General features: G+C 46.7%; 1 protein-coding gene across 2 annotated transcripts in view; it reads right to left on the bottom strand.

The window, feature by feature from the left end:
- Window positions 1–22,082, bottom strand: part of ric8b (RIC8 guanine nucleotide exchange factor B) — a 470,590-nt gene that overhangs the window by 253,721 nt on the left and 194,787 nt on the right. The window lies entirely within an intron of this gene.

Below are 22,082 nucleotides of genomic sequence, written 5' to 3'. Positions count from 1 at the left end.
AGGGCAGATTAGGCAGAGAGAGCGATGTCACATCAGATCAGTCATGATCTCATTGAATGGTAGTGCAGACTCGATGGGCTGAATGGCCTACTTCTCCTCCTTTGTTTTATGGCCTCATATTCAGCAAAGGAGCATCGAGGGAGGGAAAGAGTGCTTTCAAGAGAAATGGACGGGGGTGAAGGAGAGGGAGAGGGGGATTAGGAAAAAGAGAGTGATTAGGATGGAGAGAGAAGGGGTGACTAGGGAAAAGAGAGAATGTGGGAAGAATGGAGAGAGGGAGGGTGATTAGGGTCGAGAGAGAGAGAGAGGGTGATTAGGGGAAAGAGAGAAGGTGGGAAGGATGGAGAGAGAGCGGGTGATTAGGATGGAGAGAGAGAGAGGGTGATTAGGACAGAGAGAGAGAGGGTGATTAGGACAGAGAGAGAGAGGGTGATTAGGACAGAGAGAGAGCGGGTGATTAAGGGAAAGAGAGAAGGTGGGAAGGATGGAAAGAGAGTGTGGGTGATTAGGATGGAGAAAGAGAGAGGGTGATTAGGACAGAGAGAGAGCGAGTGATTAGGACAGAGAGAGAGCGAGTGATTAGGGGAAAGAGAGAAGGTGGAAAGGATGGCAAGAGAGAGAGAGAGAGGGTGATTAGGCGAAGAGCACCAGTGAAGGTTCTAATGGTCACCATTCCTCTCTCAACAAATAGGTCATAAACCGGACATTGGTCTCTGAAATGTTACTGGGATCTTGCTATGCTGCTAAAGCTTCCATAAAAACATGACAGGCCCTTCAGAGTAATTTATTGTATGTGAAATATTTTGAGATGTTAAACAAAAGATTTTATCTGATGTTATACAAGAGAATGCCAAAGGAGTCAGTTCAATCAGCATCTTGGAGACTGAGTGTATCTGACTATAACCTCATTTCAATTAAAGGTATTGATGGACAACCCAATGCTCATTCACTCTGGCTGTGTTAGCAGTGATGTGTGAATGGTGAACTGTGTCCATGAGCTTGTGTGTGTGTGAGCAAATACCGCTGCAAATCACAATGAAAATTAACGTTAAATGATTGTCATTTTCATAGAATCTCAACAGTACAGAAGGCCATTCGGCCCATTGAGTCTGCACTGTCCACAATCCCACCCAGGCCCTATCCCTGTAACCCCACATGTTTAACCTGTTAATAACCCTGACACTAGGGTTAATTTAGCATGGCCAATCCACCTAACCCGCACATCTTTGGACTGTGGGAGGAAACCGGAGCACCCGGAGGAAACCCACGGGGAGAACGTGCAAACTCCACACAGACAGTGACCCAAGGCTGGAATTGAACCCGGGTCCCTAGCGCTCTGAGACAGCAGTGCTAACCACTGTGCCACTGTGCTGCCCATTTTCTTTGTTCATTCACAAGATGTGGGTGTCGCTGGCTGGGCCCAGCATTTATTGTCCATCCTTAATTGCCCTTGAGAAGGTGGTGATGAACTGCCTTCTTGGGCCACTGCAGTTCCTGAGGTGTAGGTGCACCGACAGTACTGTTAGAGAGGGAGTTCCAGGATTTTGACCCAGCGACAGTGAATGAACGGTGATATATTTCCAAGTCAGGATGGTGAGTGACTTGGAGAGGAACCTTCAGGTGGTACTGCTCTTGTCCTTCTAGATGGTGGTGGTCGTGGGTTTGGAAGGCTCTGCCCAAGGAGCCTGCTGCAGTGCATCTTGTAGATAGTACACACGGCTGCTACTATGCATTGGTGGAGGGAGTAATTATTTGTGGATGTGGTGCCAATCAAGTGGGGCTGCTTTGTCCTGGATGGCGTTGAGTTTCTCGAGTGTTGTTGGAGCTGCACTCATCCAGACAAGTGGAGAGTGTTCCATCACACTCCTGACTTGTGCCTTGTAGATGGTGGACAGGCTTTTGGGAGTCAGGAGGTGAGTTACTCGCTGCTGGATTCCCAGCCTCTTACCTGTTCTTGTAGCCACAGTATTTTTATAGCTAGTCCAGTTGAGTTTTTGGTCAATGGATATTGGATGTCTGGTTTTATTCCTTTTCGACTTTTCTGTCGTTGGTGTAACTCAACTAGACCATTTCAGAGAGCAGTTAAGAGTCAACCACATTGCTGTGGCTCTGGAGTCACATGTAGGCCAGACCGGGTAAGGACGGCAGATATCCTTCCCGAAAGGACATTAGTGAACCAGATGGGTTTTTCCGACAATCCAATAGTTCCATGGTCACCATTACTGGGACTAACTTACACTGACTGATGCACTATGGGACCTGATTCTTGGAAATGAGGTGGGCCAAATAGATTGAGTGCAAGTGGGGGGCATTTAGGAAACAATGATCATTGTATTGTAAGGTTTAGGATGATGATAGAAAAGGATAACAGGCAATGCAGAGTAAAAATAATTAACTAGGGGAAGCTGACCTCAATGGAGCAAGAACAGAGCTGGGCCAGAGAGACTGGGATGAAATGTTAACGGGAAAAACTGGAGCTGAACAATGGGCTACCTTCAAAACAGAAACAGCCTGGACACAATCAATGTATATTCCCCGAAAGGGAAAGGCAGGGCAAACAAATCCAGAGCTCCCTGGGTGAAAAAGGAGATAGAAATTAAGATAAGGAAGACAAAGTGTGCTTATGACAGGTGTCAGGTAGAAAATATACTTGAGAATCATTGAATCTGACAGTGCAGAAGGAGGCCATTCGGCCCATCGAGTCTGCACCAACCACAATCCCACCCAGGCCCTATCCCCATAACACCATGTTGATTTGATTTGATTTATTATTGTCACATGTATTAGCACGCAGTGAAAAGTATTGTTTCTTGCGCACTATACAGACAAAGCATATCGTTCATAGAGAAGGAAAGGAGAGAGTGCAGAATGTAGTGTTACAGTCATAGCTAGGGTGTAGAGAAAGATCAACTTAATGCAAGGTAGGCCCATTCAAAAGTCTGACAGCAGCAGGGAAGAAGCTGTTCTTGAGTCGGTTGGTACGTGACCTCAGACTTTTGTATCTTTTATTTACCCTAGCTAGCCCCCCTGACAGTAAGGGGCAATATAGTTTGGCCAATCTACCTAACCCGCACATCTTTGGGCTGTGGGAGGAAACCGGAGCACCCGGAGGAAACCCAGGCAGACACGCGAGGAGAATATGTGAACTCCACACAGACAGTGATCCAAGCCGGGAATCGAACCCGGGTCCCTGGTGCTGTGAGGCGGCAGTGCTAACCACTGTGCCACCGTGCCACCCTACCAAGAACTAAGAAGGATACAGAAAGTTCAGAGGGGAGGTGAAAAAACACATCAGAGAAGCGAAGAGGAATAATGAGAAAAGATTGGCAGCCAACATAAAGGGAATCCCAAAGCTTCGATGGGGAAATAAATAGTAAAAGGAGTATTGTTGATTAGGGAGCTAAAAGGGAATTCACACATGGAGGCTGGGGTCATGGCTGAGAAATTAAATGAATATTTTGCACCTGTCTTTACCAAGGAGGTAGATATCACCCAAGACATGGTGACAGAGGGGGAAACTCCGTCCCTAGAAGGGTTCAGAATTGATATAAATCAATGTAATATAAACATATAAATCAGAAACAAGGGTCACAGAATGAGGGCTCTCACTCGAAGAATGAAAAGGGGAGTTAGAAGAAGTGTCTTCATTCAAAGAATCAGTAGAACAGGGAGTGATTCACTCTGAGAGGTTATCCAGGCAGTAATCAACATTCAAAAAGGAATTTGAGGAGGATTTGAAACAGGAAGTATATAAAATGAGATAAAGTAGGGAAATGGAGTTGGAGAGTTCCAGCTGAAGAGCTAGCATGAGCACTGTGGGCAGAAGGGCCTCCTCATGCAGTAAATTCTAAGATTTGTGACGTGGATCGGGCTGAATCGAATATTTGATAAAGTTGCAATTGGCACAGAAACTAAACCGGTGAAGAACACCTGTTCTGGATAAGCGCAGCAAGTGCTGACGTACGATTTACCACTTCATAAATTCAGCCTGGGAAGAAGCAAAGGATTAGAGTGAGGATTCAGTTCCATTCACACCATTCTCCCAGAGGGAGATGGAGCTGGGGAGTAGATGTTTCAGAGAGAGAACAGCTCATCGACTGAAAGTGTCACTTTCCTCATGTCTGAACCAGTCCGATAAAAATTAAGGAAAGGAACTGTGGTCTGAACAAGCATCCAATTTCACACTTTAAGATTAGTTCTTGGCACTCAGAGCTTCCTTCTGACAAAGGATGGATAATCTTATGATGAAAGGAACCGGAACATTTTGCACAGGCATACGTACCAGCGGTGCCTAGTTTGAAAGGGATAAAATGGGTACCAAAGCACCAGCATGGGTTGGTGGCTTGAATGTGCGATGTTCTGCTTCAGGTAGGTATTGCCCATCATATTGGTGAGGACACTCGCCCACCATATTGGTGAGGACACTCGCCCACCATATTGGTGAGGACACTTGCCCACCATATTGGTGAGGACACTTGCCCACCATATTGGTGAGGGCACTCGCCCACCATATTGGTGAGGTCACTCGCCCACCATATTGGTGAGAACATGCCCACTATATTGGTGAGGACACTCGCCCACCATATTGGTGAGAACATGCCCACTATATTGGTGAGGACACTCAAGCCTTAACCAGGTGGGATTCAGGACCCCTCCTCCAAACTGGGCTGACCTGGAGACTGCCTGCTGTGTTCAGGAAACCGGATCTGGCCAATAATGACTCAATCCTCTGGATTATTATTTGAAATAACTAACTTCTGCATGAGCGATGTGCCTGAAGAAGACAGGCTGAGTGGACTGGACCTATATTCCCTATAACCTATAGAGGGTTGTTAATTCTCTGGAGCTGTGAAAACTCAGCCATTGGGCGGGATTTTCCGGCTATGCTCGTCCCAAAACCGGAAAATCCCACCCGAGGTCAGCGGACCTCTGCATGGTCCGTCCCCCTGCCCCCACTGCAATTCCCATGGTGAGTGGCACAGGATAACTCCCCCCATTGAGTATATTCCAATCCGAGGGTGATAGAATTATGGATACAAAGTGAATGCAGGGATGTGGGGATTGTGGAGTTGAAGTTGGAGATTAGTCAGGATCTTGGTTAAATGGCGCTGTACAAGCTTGAGGGGGCGAACTCCAGCCCCAACGTCCTTATGTTCCAATTCCACATCTCTTCCCGCACCTAGTGGTGCGCTAGCAGACTTTCCTCTGTTTCCATAGCTAGTAATTCCTGAAACAGGTCACTAGTCTGTCGCCTGGGGGATTATCGCTTGAGGGAGCCGCACTGCATCAAGCGTGGCTGACCAGGAGTCTCTCCTGCTCTTACTGCCAGCCATTGGCGTGTTTGGAAGGATTTGCAGGGTGACACTCAACCTGTTTGGCCGCGTTATGAATGCATCTTCCTTGACCATGAAATCCTGAGGTGGGACTGGAACCCTGCGACCATAAGACATAGGAGCAGAATTAGGCCACTCGGCCCATTGAGTCTGCTCTGCCATTCAATCATGGCTGATATTTTTCTCATCCCAATTCTCCTGCCTTTTCCTCATAACCCCTGATCCCCTTATTAATCAAGAACCTATCTATCTCTGTCTTAAAGACACTCAATGACCTGGCCTCCACAGCCTTCTGCGACAAAGAGTTCCACAGATTCACCAGAAATTCCTCCTCATCTCTGTTTTAAAGGATCGTCCCTTCAGCCTGAGGTTATGCCCTCTGGTTCTAGTTTTTCCTGCTAGTGGAAACATCCTCTCCACGTCCACTCTACCCAGGCCTCGCAGTATCCTGTAAGTTTCAATAAGATCCCCCCCCTCATCCTTCTAAACTCCAACGAGTACAGACCCATAGTCCTCAACTGTTCCTCATACGACAAGCTCTTCATTCCAGGGATCATTCTTGTGAACCTCCTCTGGACCTTTTCCAAGGCCAGCACATCCTTCCTTAGATACGGGACTTCTTAGAGCTTCTGGCTCAGAGGCAGGGGCGCTCCCCACTGCGCCATCAGTGGGCCATCAGTGTCCTTAGGTGGGAGGTGTGAAAAGCCTAGATCTCTGATGAACAACCTGCAACTTTCTTGTTCAACCTGATGAATTGTTCCATCACCAATGACCTAATAATAGATGAAATCGGATAGAATTTCAGTGCCATATGCCTGAGGGAGGCTATCGTGTGGAGAATCTGCATGGAGTGACTGCACGATTAATCACTCATACACCACTGTTCCAGGCCTCAGATTAGACAGGACTATATTGTACAGAATAAAACATCAAATTGTGCAGTTCAATCTTATCACTGACTCAAACTCAGGTCAATTATTCTGCTTGTGATGATTTAGTAAGAAACGGAGAAATATGAATTTCAAAATTTGCATTTTACCATTTGGAATTTAATTTAGTCTCGAGATAAATTAGATCAGTTATTAAATTTTGCACCAAATGAACTGCAGATTTGCAAGCAGTGTTTGTCAAAACAGAACATAAGTCAATGTTGAAATTTACTTTACAAGTTTAAGCCGTGAGTTATAAACACAGATGTTGATTGTGTTTAGACAGTCGAGAGCTAAATTTAGTTTGCATGCAGGAATAAATTACCTTCCATTTCACATCTCTACAAGTTCGCCAACAACTAAAATGACCTTTCCTAAATCCCCCAGTTTTATACAGCCCGATCCTGATTATCATTGCGTTTAGAATCACAGAAAATTAGGGCACAGGAAAAGGCCACTCGGCCCATCATGTCTACACTGGTCAACACACAAGCCGCCCATTCTAATCCCACTGTCCAGCGTTCGGTCGGTAGCTCTGCAGGTTACAGCACTCCATGCACCTTTGAAGTGAGCTGTGGGGTTTTGCCTCCACTATCCTTTCAGGCAGTGAGTTCTAGACTCCCACAACACTCTGGGTGAAAGAAACCTTATCTCTCCTCCAATCCTTCTACAAATCACTTATGACTATAAATCTATGGCCCAAGGCACTATCTCTCTACATGTAAATGATCTGCAAGCAGGGACAGAGTGTAACGTAGCAAAATTTGAAGATGATTTAAAATAGATGGGAAAGCAGACAGTGAAGAGGAGATGAAGATTCTACAGACGGATATAGATAGGCTAGGAGAATGGGCCAAACTTTGGCAGATGGAGTTTAATGTGGATAAGTGTGAGGTTGTCCATTTTGGCAGAAAAAATAAAAAGGCAAATTATTACCTAAATGGAAAGCAGATTCAAAATGCATCTGGACAGAGGGATCTGGGTGCCCTCGTTCATGAATAGTAGAAAGTTGGTACGCAGGTGCAGCATGTAATAAAAAAGGCAAATGGGATGTTGGCATTTATTGCAAAAGGACTGGAGTATAAAAGCAGAGAAGTGTTGGTGCAATTGTACAGGGTGTTGGTGAGACCACATCTGGAGTATTGTGTCCAGTTTTGGTCTCCTTATTTGAGGAAGGATGCGGTGACATTGGAGGCAGTTCAGAGGAGGTTCACCAGATTGATTCCGGGGATGAAAGGGTTGACGTATGAGGAGAGATTGAACAGTTTGGGCTTGTACTCGCTGGAGTTTAGAAGGATGAGAGGGGATCTGATCGAGGGATATAAAATGCTAAAAGGGATTGATAAAGTAAATGTAGACCAAATGTTTCCTCTTGTGGGGCAATCTGGAACAAGAGGTCACAGGTATAGGTTGAGAGGCGGTAGATTTAAAACTGAGATGAGAAGGAACTACTTCTCACAGAGGGTGGTGAATTTGTGGAACTCGCTGCCCCATCGTGCGGTGGAGTCTGAATCATTGAATGGTTTCAAGAGGGAGATATTTCTAATGGAAAAAGGGATAAGGGGATATGGGGAACAGGTGGGGAGGTGGATTTGAGATCAGGGAGAGATCAGCCATGATCTGATTGAATGGCGGAGCAGACTCGAAGGGTTCGAATCCCACCACGGCAGATGGTGGAATTTGAATTCAATTAAGAAAAATATCTGGAATGAATAAAAATATCTGGAAATAAGAATCTATTGATGACCATGAAACCATTGTCGATTGTCAAAAAAACCATTCTGGTTCACCAACGTCCTTTAGGGAAGAAAATCTGCCGTCCTTACCCGGTCTGACCTACATGTGACTCCAGAGCCACAGCAATGTGGTTGACTCTTAACTGCGCTCAAGAATTAGGGATAGGCAATAAGTGTTGGCCAGCCAGTGATGGCCATGTTCCACGAATGAATTTTAAAAATTGCCCTACTCTAGACAGACTAGATGCAGGGAGGATGTTCCCAATGGTGGGGATATCCAGAAACAGGAGTCACAGTTTGACGATACAGGAGAGACCGTTTAGGACAGAAATGAGGCGAAATGTCTTCACCCAGGAAGTGGTCAGCCTGTGGACTTTGCTACCACAGGAAGTAGTTGAGTCCAAACTTGTATGTTTTGTTAGATATAGCATCTGGGTGAAAGGGGATCAAAGGATCTGGGAGGAAGGGGGATCAGGTTATTGAGTTGACCTGGGAAGATGGGAGCTGTTGAGATTGGCTACAGAAAAGCCAAACATCAGAAGTAATTGTAAGTTTGGTATCTTTATTTCCAGTTTTTGTTGAAACAGTATTCTGTTGGAGACTGAATACCTGAGAGTTGGATATATGTTGCAATTCAAGATAAAGGAATAATGAAAGGAGAGTTGGAAAACCTGGAGGTGGATCCTTTCTAAAACAACTGAGAGGCTTGTTTGAAAGGATAGTTGGAAAACCTGGAGGTGGATCCTTGCTGAAAACAGCTGAAAGAAAACACTGGTTTGGAAGAAGATTTTAAAGCATGTCTTTTTGAGAGCCGAATTTGGAAACACTCGTATGACAATCATCTGGAGGGAATTTGATATGAAATCCAGAGAAGATTCATTGAGTAGCATCTGCCACTTGGTTTCAGAGTGAGGAGTTGTCTGACCACAGTTAGCCTATTGGGTTAGAATCATGGAATCCATACAGTGCATTCACCCCATTGAGTCTGCACAGACTCTCTGTCAGAGCACCTTACCCAAGCCCTATCCCCACAACCCCATGTAATTACCCCATTAATCCCCCTAACCTGCACATCTTTGGAAACTAAGGAGCAATTCACCACTGCAAATCCCCCTAGCCTGCACATCTTTTGACTGTGGGAGGAAACCAGAGCACCCGATGGAAACCCACACAGATATGGGGAGAACGTGCAAACTCCACACAGACAGTCACAGGGATGGTGGCCAGAATGTTCCAACCGTTCACGCCGGTGGGATTTTCCCATCCTGTTGCAGTAAACGGAGATTTGGCTGAGCGCCAAATTCCCCGACTTCGCTGCAGTGGGAGCGTGGTGTGAATGGCCAGTAAGATCGTGCCCTGTGTGTTTACCAAGGACATTGTAGCATGAGGCATATTTTGTACCCTGTGTTATCTTTAAAATGTGTAAACATTTGTGAAGTTAAATGGGAGTGAAGGAGTATTGTATTGTAGTCAAACTTGTCATGTTTAATAAATGGTTTTTAGTTGTTAAAAGCTAATTGGCAATCCTATGACTCTGTTCCTGCATATTTTCCAAACAAAAGTGAAAGTTACGGCACTCTGAGCCAGGGTTCCATTCTGGGATTTCCCGTCCAGTTAGAACAGCGACTGGGATTGTAACAGTATCTAGCAATGGCTATAGCTTGCTCTGCAGACACAATGGAGTCAGTGACCTCCTTCTGTGCTGCAGGATCCTTTTTATATTCATTCATGGGACATGGGTGTCTCTGGCTGGCCAGCATTTATTGTGATGTGGAGATGCCGGCGTTGGACCGGGGTAAACACAGTAAGAAGTTTAACAACACCAGGTTAAAGTCCAACAGGTTTATTTGGTAGCAAAAGCCACACAAGCTTTCGGAGCTCCAAGCCCCTTCTTCAGGTGAGAAGGGGCTTCACCCAAAGAAGGGGCTTAGAGCTCCGAAAGCTTGTGTGGCTTTTGCTACCAAATAAACCTGTTGGACTTTAACCTGGTGTTGTTAAACTTCTTACAGCATTTATTGCCCATCCCTCATTGCCCTTGTTCAGAGGGCAGTTGCTGTGGCTCTGGAGTCACTTATAGTTTGAGTTTAGTTTATTTATTAGCGTCACAATTAGGCTTAGATTGACACTGCAATGAAGTTACTGTGAAAATCTCCCTAGTCGCCACACTCCAGCATATGTTCGGGTACACTGAGGGAGAATTTAGCATGGCCAATGCACCTAACCAGCACCTCTTTCAGACTGTGGGAGGAAACCGGAGTACCCAGACGAAACCCATGCAGACACGGGGAGAACGTGCAGACTCCACACAGACATTCACCCAAGCTGGTAATTGAACCCGGGTACCTGGTGCTGTGAGGCAGCAGCGCTAACCACTGTGCCATCGTGCATCTTAGGCCAGACCGGGTAAGGATGGCAGATTTCCTTCACTGAAAGACATTAGTGAACCAGATGGGTTTTTGTGACAATCGGCAAAGGTTTCCAATTGTCATCAATAGATCCTATTTTTTATTGAATTTAAATTCCACCAGCTGCCGTGGCGGGATTCAAACTTGAGTCCCCAGAATATTAGTTGAATTTCTGGATTAATAGTCAAGTGATAATACCACTAGGCCATCACCTCTCCGATGTTTAACCTGAGTTTAACTCTTCCAGGAAGTGACACCTAACCACTCAAAGAAGAGTACCTCGCCTCATAATCTGTGAAAGGGAGTGTGAAGTGGTACGATCTGTGCTTCAGCAACTTCTAGTGGTTAAATCAAAATAACCCCCGATACTCTCACAAAAATCAACAAATAACAATTTATTTCTCTAACAGTGAACAAGTTACCTAAACTACTAACAAACCAAATAAAACACTATTCTAATGGAATGTTGTTTAGATAAGTACAATTCCCACTTATTAACAAAAAAAAGAGACTTTTAGTCACTCTCTTAATTACGACCAGGTTTTGTGCTTTCCGGAATATTCTAGGCCTTCTCTGTTTATTCTTCTTTCTTCTTTGGTACCTTCTTTTAAGACATAAATGAAGTTAAGAGCTGAACTAAGAGCTGTTACTCTGGCAGTTGCTCTCCCTCCCTGTCCTAGTGCCCCCTTCCTTTTATACTTGTGATGACATATCAATATTGCCCAAAATAGGATTGGTCCTAGGTTGCCAAAACCATCGGATTTAAATTTAATAGGTTCTTGGTATCTAACTGTCTAATTCAAATTGATTGGCTGAATTCAAAATAATTTCGAAAGCCTGTTGCCTTGGTAACACTGCAGCTTGGTCTTTCGATACAGATGTTTCATTTTGGGCACTCTGTATGTATTTGCATTTCTTTTTTACTTTCTAAGCACAGAAAAAGCAGCACCTTTTAAAGGGACTATGCAATGCTTCTTCCCTAGCTTTTATAAATTTGCAAACACCAATCTACAATTACTCTACTCAACTTTGCAACAGGACTCACTTGCTCAATCCACATCTGTACAAGTTGTGGTCTTGCTGAGGCTGCCTCCACCATACACACGGACAGAACCGGTTCTCTCCCCATTCGATATAACGCTCAGCGTACCTTTGCTCACACAACAGCGGCAACCTTTTGACAAGCATCTTTATTGACTTTTACTAAATTATACATTTTTGGAATTGTAAATGAATCCATCTATCATTGTCTGGATAATCAAATCCCAGGCGAGCATTGAGAGGACGGATTATTACAGAGTTTATAACTTCATGATCTGCTTTTTGCACTGCTCTTTATTTGCTGCCATACTTAATCTTGTCAGCTGGTAATGTAATACACAACGATGTGTACATCTCAGCTTGGAATCCAGAAATTTTCTTAACTTGTGATGCTAATGTATGCAGAACTGCGCAGGTTGAGAAATGCATTATTAAAGATTTTGCATTTTGTTTTCATCGCTCCCCACATTAAATTACATTTACTCACGTCTGTCTGTTCGCCAGGGTCCCTCTCTGGCTTTGTAAATAAATAAGCTGCAAAATCTACCCATTGAGTTATATGCTTATTAAAAAGGTAATGGATATGAACCACTGGGAGATTTTCACTGCTCCAATGTGCCAGGAAGGTTCTGGAACAATGATGAACATACAAAGAATGGGGAAAGGCATTTTTTAATTGGCTGCTCACAAAAGGACCAGGCAGATCGGCCGGTCAACCAAAGGGTCATCCAGACTCGAAACGCTGGCTCAATTCTCTCTCCACAGATGCTGTCAGACCTGCTGAGATTTTCCAGCATTTTCTGTTTTTGGCTCGCTATCTGCCTTATCTGTTCCCTTAATGTTTTGAGAGCCTCATGGTCATCAATAGATTCTATTTGCGGCACGGTGGCTCAGAGGTTAGCACTGCTGCCTCACAGCACCAGGGACCCGGGTTCGATTCTAGCCCTGGGTCACTGTCTGTGTGGAGTTCGCACATTCTCCTCGTGTCTGCGTGGGTTTCCTCCGGGTGCTCCGGTTTCCTCCCTCAGTCCAAAGATGTGTGGGTTAGGTGCATTGGCCGTGCTAAATTGCCCCTTGGTCCCCTGGGATGCGTAGGTTAGAGGGATGAGCGGGATAAATATGTGGGGTTACAGGGATAGGGCCTGGGTGGGATTGTTGTCAGTGCGGACTGGATGGGCTGAATAGCCTCCTTCTGCACTGTAGGGATTCTATAATTCTATGATTCAATCAAATCACCTTTTAACTTCCAAAATCCAGTGAATCCAACCAAGTTTGTGTAAGTCTTGGAATCCAGGTATCATTCTAGTAAAGCTACACTGCGCTCCTTCCAAGGACAATGGGGGGAACTCTCTGACTTCTCAGCCACATGTTTCCCAATGTTGTCGGAGGTGGTGCACCATTCACTGGCGGCGGGATTCTCCAGTCCCGCCGCTGTCTGTGATATTTCCCATTTATGTTACCCCATGTCACTGGGAAACCCCGCGGGAGTGGAGAATCCCGTCGGCATGGACGACCAGAGAATCCCCCCCAATATACCCTTCCTAAGCTGTGGTGCCCAGAACCGCTCACAGAAAATCCAGGTGCGGTGTAACTGGGGTTGAAACATCCCCTTGGATTTTAGTCCTCTAACTATCAAGGCCAGCGTTCCATCATCCTTGACGATTATTTTCTGCACCTGCTCATTATATTTTAATGATTCCTAAGTTTCTTTGGACTTCCAATGTTTCTAGTTTTACAAAACTTAGAAAGTCTTCTGTTCTGCCCTTTTTAGGTCCTTTTTTAAGATGATCTCACGTTTGAGAGAATCATAGGATCCCGACAGTGCAGAAGGAGGCCATTTGGCCCATCGAGTCTGCACTGAGCACAATCCCACCTAGGCCCTATCCCCCTAATCCTGTGCATTTACCCTAGCTAGTCCCCCTGATACTCAGGGGCAATTTAGCATGGCCAGTCCACCTAACCCGCACATCTTTGGACTGTGGGAGGAAACCGGAGCACCCGGAGGAAACCCACACAGACACGGGGAGAACGCGCAAACTCCACACAGACAGTGACCAAGCCGGGAATCGAACCCAGGTCCAGGCACTGTGAGGCAGCAGTGCTAACCACTGTGCCCTGTTTGCCTACATTCGAATCCATTTTCCACTGTCTTGCACATTCACTCAATCTATCATTGTCTCTTTGCAATGTTATATTTCCATCCACTCAGTTTACAGTACTGTTTATCCTTGCTTGCGTCATCAGCAAATTCCTATCATACTCTCTTTTGGCACAATGGCACAGTGGTTAGCACTGCTGACTCACAGCGCCAGGGACTCGGGTTCAATTCCCGGCCTCGGGTCACTGTCTGTGTGGAGGCTGCACGTCCTCCCTGTATCTGTATGAGTTTCCTCCGGGGGCTCCGGTTTCCTCCCACAGTACAAAGATGTGCAGGTTAGGTGGACTGGCCATGCTAAATTGCCCCTTAGTGTCAGGGGGACTAGCTAGGGTAAATGCACAGAGTCAGGTACATTAGCCGTGCTAAATTCTCCCTCAGTGTATTAGAACAGGTGCCGGAGTGTGGTGACTAGGGGATTTTCACAGTAACTTCATTGCAGTGTTAATGTAAGCCTACTTGTGACACTAATAAATAAAACTTGAACTTAAACGACTGTAGCTCCTACTATCTGCTTTTTGCTGCTTTTTGTATCTTTCCAATTTGTTAAAGTCGCTGTTATTCTTTTAGTTTTATGTTTTACAAATCTGGTTCACTAATGTCCCTTTAGAGAAGGAAATCTGCCATCCTTATCCGGTCTGGCCGACACGTGACTCCAGAGCCACAGCAATGTGGTTGACTCTTAAATGCCCTCAGGGATGGGCAATAAAAACTGGCCCAGCCAGCGACACTGACATTCCATGAATGAATTTAAAAAATAATTATTTTTTGCAAAACAGGAACCTTACTGGCTGGGCCAGCATTTAATGCCCGTCCCCTAACTGCCCTCCATGATTAACAGCACTCCGCTGACGAGGGGCCGGACAGATTGGAATTTGGAATCTCGCCAGCGCGAATCGCACTCTCCGCATTTTGAGTGGGCGCCGCCGTTCCCGCAGAGGGAGAGTGCGGGCTCAAAACCACCTTCAGAGAGTGTACATTCTGTTCATCCGAATGACTTGTTTCCCAGGACGAACTCATCTTGTCTCTCAGTGTGCTGTTTCAATCAATCAATCATCGCATTTCCCATGAATTAATCATCACCAAACTGCCTGGCAACTTGTAACAAATCCAATCATCCCATTCATACCAATTTGTCATTAACTGCTTCACCTCTACACGGATTTGGGAATTACTCCCAATTATTCCAGGACATGACAAGATTGGAATGTCAGCTTTTCCATTACAAGCATCGGTTTTTATTGAAGAATAAGTCATGTTGACTCCAGAGGAAACCTCTTGGGTTTTGATCAGGTTTCAAGGACAAATTGACCGGTGCAGGAATAGTTGTCGGAATGAGAGAATAATATTATCCTGGAGTCTAATGGTTTCCGTGGCTGGATTTCTCAACGCAACTCTTCATTTTACTATCAGGAGTGTCAGTTCACAGAAAAGCGTCCAAAACGAACACATTGGATCCGGAGACAGATGCTTACACTACCCATTTTTGGAAGAGACTTGCAGATGAGGTGAAGTGTGAGGAGAAACTTGCACTAATGACATTCTGCTTGTCTGTTGGTGAATTATTACCCCTTCTGTTCAAAAACATCATTTTTACAACTTCCTTTGGCAGATTCTGATGGAAGATTTAATTTGAAATAACCACGGTGTCAAAACTTGGCCTTTAGGGGTCGTTATGAGAATCTTTGGGCCCGATTTTACCATCACGTTTCGCCTGTTTTCAGGCACGAAAACTTGGTAAAGTCGGACGTGAGGCATTTAAATTGACTTAATGGACTGGACAAAGAAGAACAAAGAACAAAGAAAATTACAGCACAGGAACAGGCCCTTTGGCCCTCCAAGCCTGCACCGACCATGCTGCCTGACTGAACTAAAAACCCCTATCCTTCTGGGGACCAGATCCCTCTATTCCCCTCCTATTCATATATTTGTCAAGATGCCCCTTAAAAGTCACTATCATATCTGTTTCCACTACCTCCCCCGGCAGCGAGTTCCAGGCACCCACCACCCTCTGTATAAAAAACCTTTCCTCGTACATCTCTTTTAAACCTTGCCCCTCGCACCTTAAACCTGTGCCCCCCAGTAATTGACTCTTCCACCCTAGGAAAAAGCTTCTGACTATCCACTCTTTCTATGCCTCTCATAATCTTGTAGATTTCCATCAGGTTGCCCTTCAACCTCTGTCATTCCAGTGAGAACAAACCAAGTTTCTCCAACCTCTCCTCATAGCTAATGTCCTCTCACCAGGCAACATCCTGGTAAATCTTTTCTGTACCCTCTCCAAAGCTTCCACATCCTTCTGGTAGTGTAGCAACCAGAATTGAACACTACATTCCAAGTGCGGCCTAAGGTTCTATAAAGCTGCAACATGACTTGCCAATTTTTAAGCTCAATGCCCTGGATGCCAAAACTTACCAGCATTTCCCCCTTTACCATCACGTTTGCCCGTCCAGATTCGGCGGGAAACAGACATGCTCGGCAAAGGTCTGGTTTGGGCGCTCCAGCTTCTGAGGAGGTAAGTTCAGAGCTTCCAGCGGCTCTCTGACTCAGATCGGTGGGGGGTGGGGGGAGGGAGGTGGGTCAGATGGCTCTCTGGTGTGGGAGCCGGGGGGAGGGGGGTCCACTGCCACTCTGCGTGTGATCGGTGGGGGGGAAGTGGGAGTCCACTGTCACTCTGTGTGTGATTGGTGGGGGGGAAGGGGGGCAGGGGACCGCGATCAGTCTGGGTAGCGGGGGGTGTGGATGGATAAAGGGGTCAGTAATGCTGTGGAGGTGGGGCAATGTCTGTGGGGGCCAAGGGGGTGGTATTATTGGTCCTGGGAGCGATGTGGCAGGGGAGCGCTTTTCTATTTTTTATACTGCGCATGTGCAGTTGCAAGCTCCGATTGGAGCTGTAGCATTTCGGGCTTGTTAATCCCCGTCCACAGGCTTCTGCAGCATGATTCAGAATCACTGAATTTTCTTCAGGCAGAGTGCGTACGGGGGTGCCTGAGAACGGGTCTAAAAGTCGGATCTGAAACACTCCCAGTTTCAAGTCTGCCCAGTGCTGAGAATCAAAATGGTAAAATAGGGCCCCCTATCTCCCAGCCTGATTATACTCATCTGGGAGATAATCTACCCTGATAATCCACTGAAATAATCGACTCCCGATAATCCACCCCCAATAATCCATTCCCGACAATCCAGTTCCAATAATCCACCCCCAGTAATCAACTGAGATAATCCATTAGATCATACACTGAGATAATCCACTCCCAATAATCCACCCCTGGTAATCCACCCCCAATAATGGACTCCAAATAATCCACCCCCGAGAATCCACTCCTGATAATCCACATCCGATAATCCACTCCCGATAGTCCACATCCGATAATCCACCCCTGATAATCCACTCCCGATAATCCACCCCCGATAATCCACTCCCGATAATCCACCCCCGATAATCCACCCCCGATAATCCACCCCTGATAATCCACTCCCAATAATCCCATCCCGATAATCCACCCCCGATAATCCACCCCCAATAAACCATCCCGATAATCCACCCCCGATAATCCACTCCCGATAATCCACTCCCGATAATCCACCCCCAATAATCCACCCCCGATAATCCACCCCCAATAATCCACCCCTGATAATCCACCCTTGATAATCCACCCCCGATAAACCACTCCCGATAATCCACTCCCGATAATCCACCCCCGGTAATCCACTCCTGATAATCCACCCCCAATAATCCACCCCCGATAATCCACCCCTGATAATCCACCCCCGGTAATCCACTCCTGATAATCCACCCCCAATAATCCACCCCCGATAATCCATTCCCAATAATCCACTCCCGATAATCCACTCCCGATAATCCACTCCCGATAATCCACTCCCGATAATCCACCCCTGATAATCCACGCCTGATAATCCACCCCCGATAATCCACCCTGGTAATCCACTCCTGATAATCCACACCCGGTAATCCACGCCTGATAATTCACGCCTGATAATCCACCCGATAATCCACTCCTGATAATCCACTCCCAATAACCCACTCCTGATAATCCACCCGATAATCCACCCCCAAAAATCCACCCCGGTAATCCACTCCTGATAATCCACCCGCGATAAACCACCCCTGATAATCCACTCCCAATAATCCACTCCCAATAATCCACTCCCGATAATCCACCCGATAATCCACCCGATAATCCACTCCCAATAATCCACTCCCGATCATCCACCCGATAATCCACCCGATAATCCACTCCTGATAATCCACTCCCAATAACCCACTCCTGATAATCCACCCGATAATCCACCCCCAAAAATCCACCCCGGTAATCCACTCCTGATAATCCACCCGCGATAAACCACCCCTGATAATCCACTCCCAATAATCCACTCCCAATAATCCACTCCCGATAATCCACCCGATAATCCACCCGATAATCCACTCCCAATAATCCACTCCCGATCATCCACCCGATAATCCACTCCCGATAATCCATTCCCGATAACCCACCCCCAATAATCCACCCCTGATAATCCACTCCCAATAATCCACCCCCGATAATCCACTCCCGATAATCCATTCCCGATAACCCACCCCTGATAATCCACTCCCAATAATCCACCCCTGATAATCCACTCCCAATAATCCACCCCCGATAATCCACTCCCGATAATCAACTCCCGATAATCCACCCCCAATAATCCACCCACGATAGTCCACCCTCGATAATCCATTCCCGATAATCCACCCCTGATAATCCACACCTGATAATCCACCCCTGATAATCCACTCCCGATAATCCACTCCCGATAATCCACTCCCGATAATCCACCTCCAATAATCCACTCCCAATAACCCACTCCCGATAATCCACCCCCAATAATCCGCGCCTGATAATCCACCCCCGATAATCCACCCCCGATAATCCATTCCCGATAATCCACCCCCAGTAATTTATGAGTTGCTTACCTGGGTATACACGGCCTCAAATATGTTAATCTCGTTAATCTGGCTGACACAGTGGTTAGCACTGCTGCCTCACAATGTCAGGGTTCAATTCCAGCCTCGGGTCACTGTCTGTGTGGAGTTTGCGCGTTCTCCCTGTGTCTGCGTGGGTTTCCTCCGGGTGCTCCGGTTTCCTCCCACAGTCCAAAGATGTGCAGGTTAGGTGGATTGGCCCTTAGTGTCAGGGGGGGATTAGCAAGATAAATAAGTTTAAGTTTAAAGTTTATTTATTAATGTCACAAGTCGGCTTCCATTAACACTGCAATGAAGTTACTGTGAAAATCCCCTAGTCACCACACTCCGGCGCCTGTTCGGGTACACTGAGGGAGAATATAGCATGTCTAATGCACCTAACCAGCACGTCTTTTGGACTGTAGGAGGAAACCGGAGCACCCGGAGGAAACCCACGCAGACACGGGGAGAACGTGCAGACTCCGCACAGACAGCAACCCAAGCCAGGAATCGAACCCGGGTCCTTGGCGCTGTGAGGCAGCAATGCTAACCACTGTGCCTCCATGCTGCCTGGGGATATATAGTGAGATGTTTTTGGTGCAGGTGCGATGGGCCGAATGGCTTCCTTCTGCACTGTAACGACTCTAGTTGAACTCTGCTCTATTGGCCTCAGCCTCTCTATTTCTCTCGCTGTCCCTCTCCCTGTATCCGTCTGCGTCTGTCATGTACATCCTACTCCGGGCTGAATGAGTTGGTAACACTCTTTCCAAACTTATGTTCCTGAAATTAGGAACTTTTACTGAAAGCATCTTCTCCAACCCCTGCTGGTGCAGTTACTCTCACAGGTGGGTAATTTACCAGTTCACATTCACCTCTGACTCCCAGCGGAATCTTAAACATTGAAGAGAGAGCTTGGGCCTGGACCCAGATGCAAATTCAGCCCTTTTAGTGGCAAGTTACTCACCCACTCCAAGACACAGGGGTCCCACAAGCTCTTAATATCTCCCAGAAATATGGACTTTATCTATAAATAACCCTCTAAATTCAGATCCGATCTTGTCAGAATTCACTTAGAAAAAGCCCAAAAGGAAGAAAAGCATCAAAAGGATAAAAGGAAATGAAGGCAGCCAGAGATGGGCTTGTGGATAGCTGCACTATCGGTTGTTTACGAGTTGTGCTATTAAAGCGCGGGATCCATAGAGACCAGACTGAAAAGTAAATGAGGGTCATTCGTGTAAGAGTTGGAAATGAGGAACACTGGCCCCTTTCGCACCTGTTTACGGAAAACCCGGAATGCACTTTATTCCATGATGTGAAAGGCACATCTGACTGCAAATAGTCATCACCCTGAAACATTGGCCGGAATTTTATCCGGGACCTGATCCTGCACGAGAGGCATGTTTTGCTGCAATTGTACAGGGCGTTGGTGAGGCCACATCTGGAGTATTGTGTATAGTTTTGGAGTCCTTATCTGAGGAAGGATGTCCTTGTTATGGAGGGAGTACAGCGAAGGTTTACCAGGCTGATTCCTGGGATGACAGGTCTGTTATACGAGGAGAGATTAAGTCGGTTAGGATTATATTCACTGGAGTTTCGAAGATTGAGAGGGGATCTCATAGAAACTTATAAAATTCTGAGTTCATAGGATCCTACAGCACAGAAGGAGGCCATTTGGCCCATCGAGTCTGCACCGATCACAATCCTACCCAGGCTCTATCTCCATAACCCTATGCATTTTACTCCAGCTAGTCCGCCTGACACTAAGGGGCTATTCAGCATGGCCAATCCACCCAACCCGCACATCTTTGGAATGTGGGAGGAAACTGGAGCACCCGGAGGAAACCCACGCAGAGACGGGGAGAACATTCAGACTCCACACAGACAGTGACCCAAGCCGGGAATCGAACCCGGGTCCCTGGTGCTGTGAGGCAGCAGTGATAACCACTGTGCCACCGTGCCATGCATCAATAGGGTAGATTCACAAAGAATGTTCCCAATGGTGGGGGAGTCCAGAACGAGGGGTCATAGTTTGAGGGTAAGGGGTAAACCTTTCAGGACTGAGGTGAGGAGAAATTTCTTCACCCAGAGAGTGGCGAATGAGTGGAATTCACTCCCACAGAATGTAGTTGAGGCCAAAACGTGTGATTTCAAGAAGAAATTAGATATAGCTCTTGGGACCAAAGGGATCAAGGGATATGGAGGGGGGGGGGGGGGGGGGGAAGGGGGTGGAATCAGGATATTGAATTTGGTGATCAGCTATGATCATAATGAATGGGGGAGCAGGCTTGAAGGGCCGAATGGCCTCCTCCTGCTTCTAGTTTCTATGAGGGGATGGTGGGAATGTATCCCAACTGAGGATGGCAACCCACCTCCCAGGGCCAGTGGCCCAATCGCAAGGCTTGAGGCTCAGCAGCCTTGGTAGCCCCACCCTTAGGTGCGGCCATTGCTGAATTGGCCCGTGGGGGGGGGTGGGGAGGGTGCCAGGGAGGGGGCGGCTGTGTGAGGTATGATGTTTAAATTGCTCTGGCTGGGTCTGTGTGGAGTCTGAATGTTCTCCCCGTGTCTGCGTGGGTTTCCTCCGGGTGCTCCGGTTTCCTCCCACATTCCAATTGCTCTGGCTGGGCCCAGGGAGGAAGGCCCTGGAACATTGGGGGAGGAGAGGTGGGATGGGAGGACATCTTCCAGCAGGTAATTCACAGTCAGGGGGTGGCCCCTTCCCAGCGCAGAGGGCCTGTCCTTTGACCATCTCCGATTTTAACCACTCCAACATTGGTGGCCGTGCCGTCAGCTACCTGGCTCCTGAGCTCTGCAATTTCCTCCCTAAATCTCTCAGTCTCTCTACCTCCCGTTCCTCTTTAAAGGATTTCCTTAAAATCTCTTTAACCGTGATCTTGGCCACCTGGCCTGATATCTCCCCATGGGGCCCTGTGTCGTACACTGTTTTACAATAACCCTGTCGAGATGTTTTACAATGCTAAAGGTGCTATATAAATGCCAGTTTTTGTTGTCACATCCATTCCGATTTGCTGTAAATTTCAGAATTCAGGCTGGACAACATTCCAGAGTCCAGGCAGAATGTGTTACATGTGGCCCAGCTGTCTGCACTGATCCCAGGATCAAACTCACATACGTCATAGAACATAGAACAGTACAGCACAATACAGGCCCTTCGGCCCACGATGCTGTGCCGAGCTTTGTCCGAAACCAAGATCAAGCTATCCCACTCCCTATCATCCTGGTGTGCTCCATGTGCCTATCCAATAATCGCTTGAAAGTTCCTAAAGTGTCCGACTCCACTATCACAGCAGGCAGTCCATTCCACAACCCAACCACTCTCTGAGTAAAGAACCTACCTCGGACATCCCTCCTATATCTCCCACCATGAACCTTATAATTATGCCCCCTAGTAACAGCTACATTCACCCGAGGAAATAGTCTCTGAATGTCCACTCTATCTATCCCCCTCATCATCTTATAAACCTCTATTAAGTCGCCTCTCATCCTCCTCCGCTCTAAAGAG

This window comes from Mustelus asterias, chromosome 9 (genome assembly GCF_964213995.1).
Source record: "Mustelus asterias chromosome 9, sMusAst1.hap1.1, whole genome shotgun sequence".
Classification (NCBI taxonomy): domain Eukaryota; kingdom Metazoa; phylum Chordata; class Chondrichthyes; order Carcharhiniformes; family Triakidae; genus Mustelus; species Mustelus asterias.
This window is presented reverse-complemented; position numbering and strand designations above follow the sequence as displayed.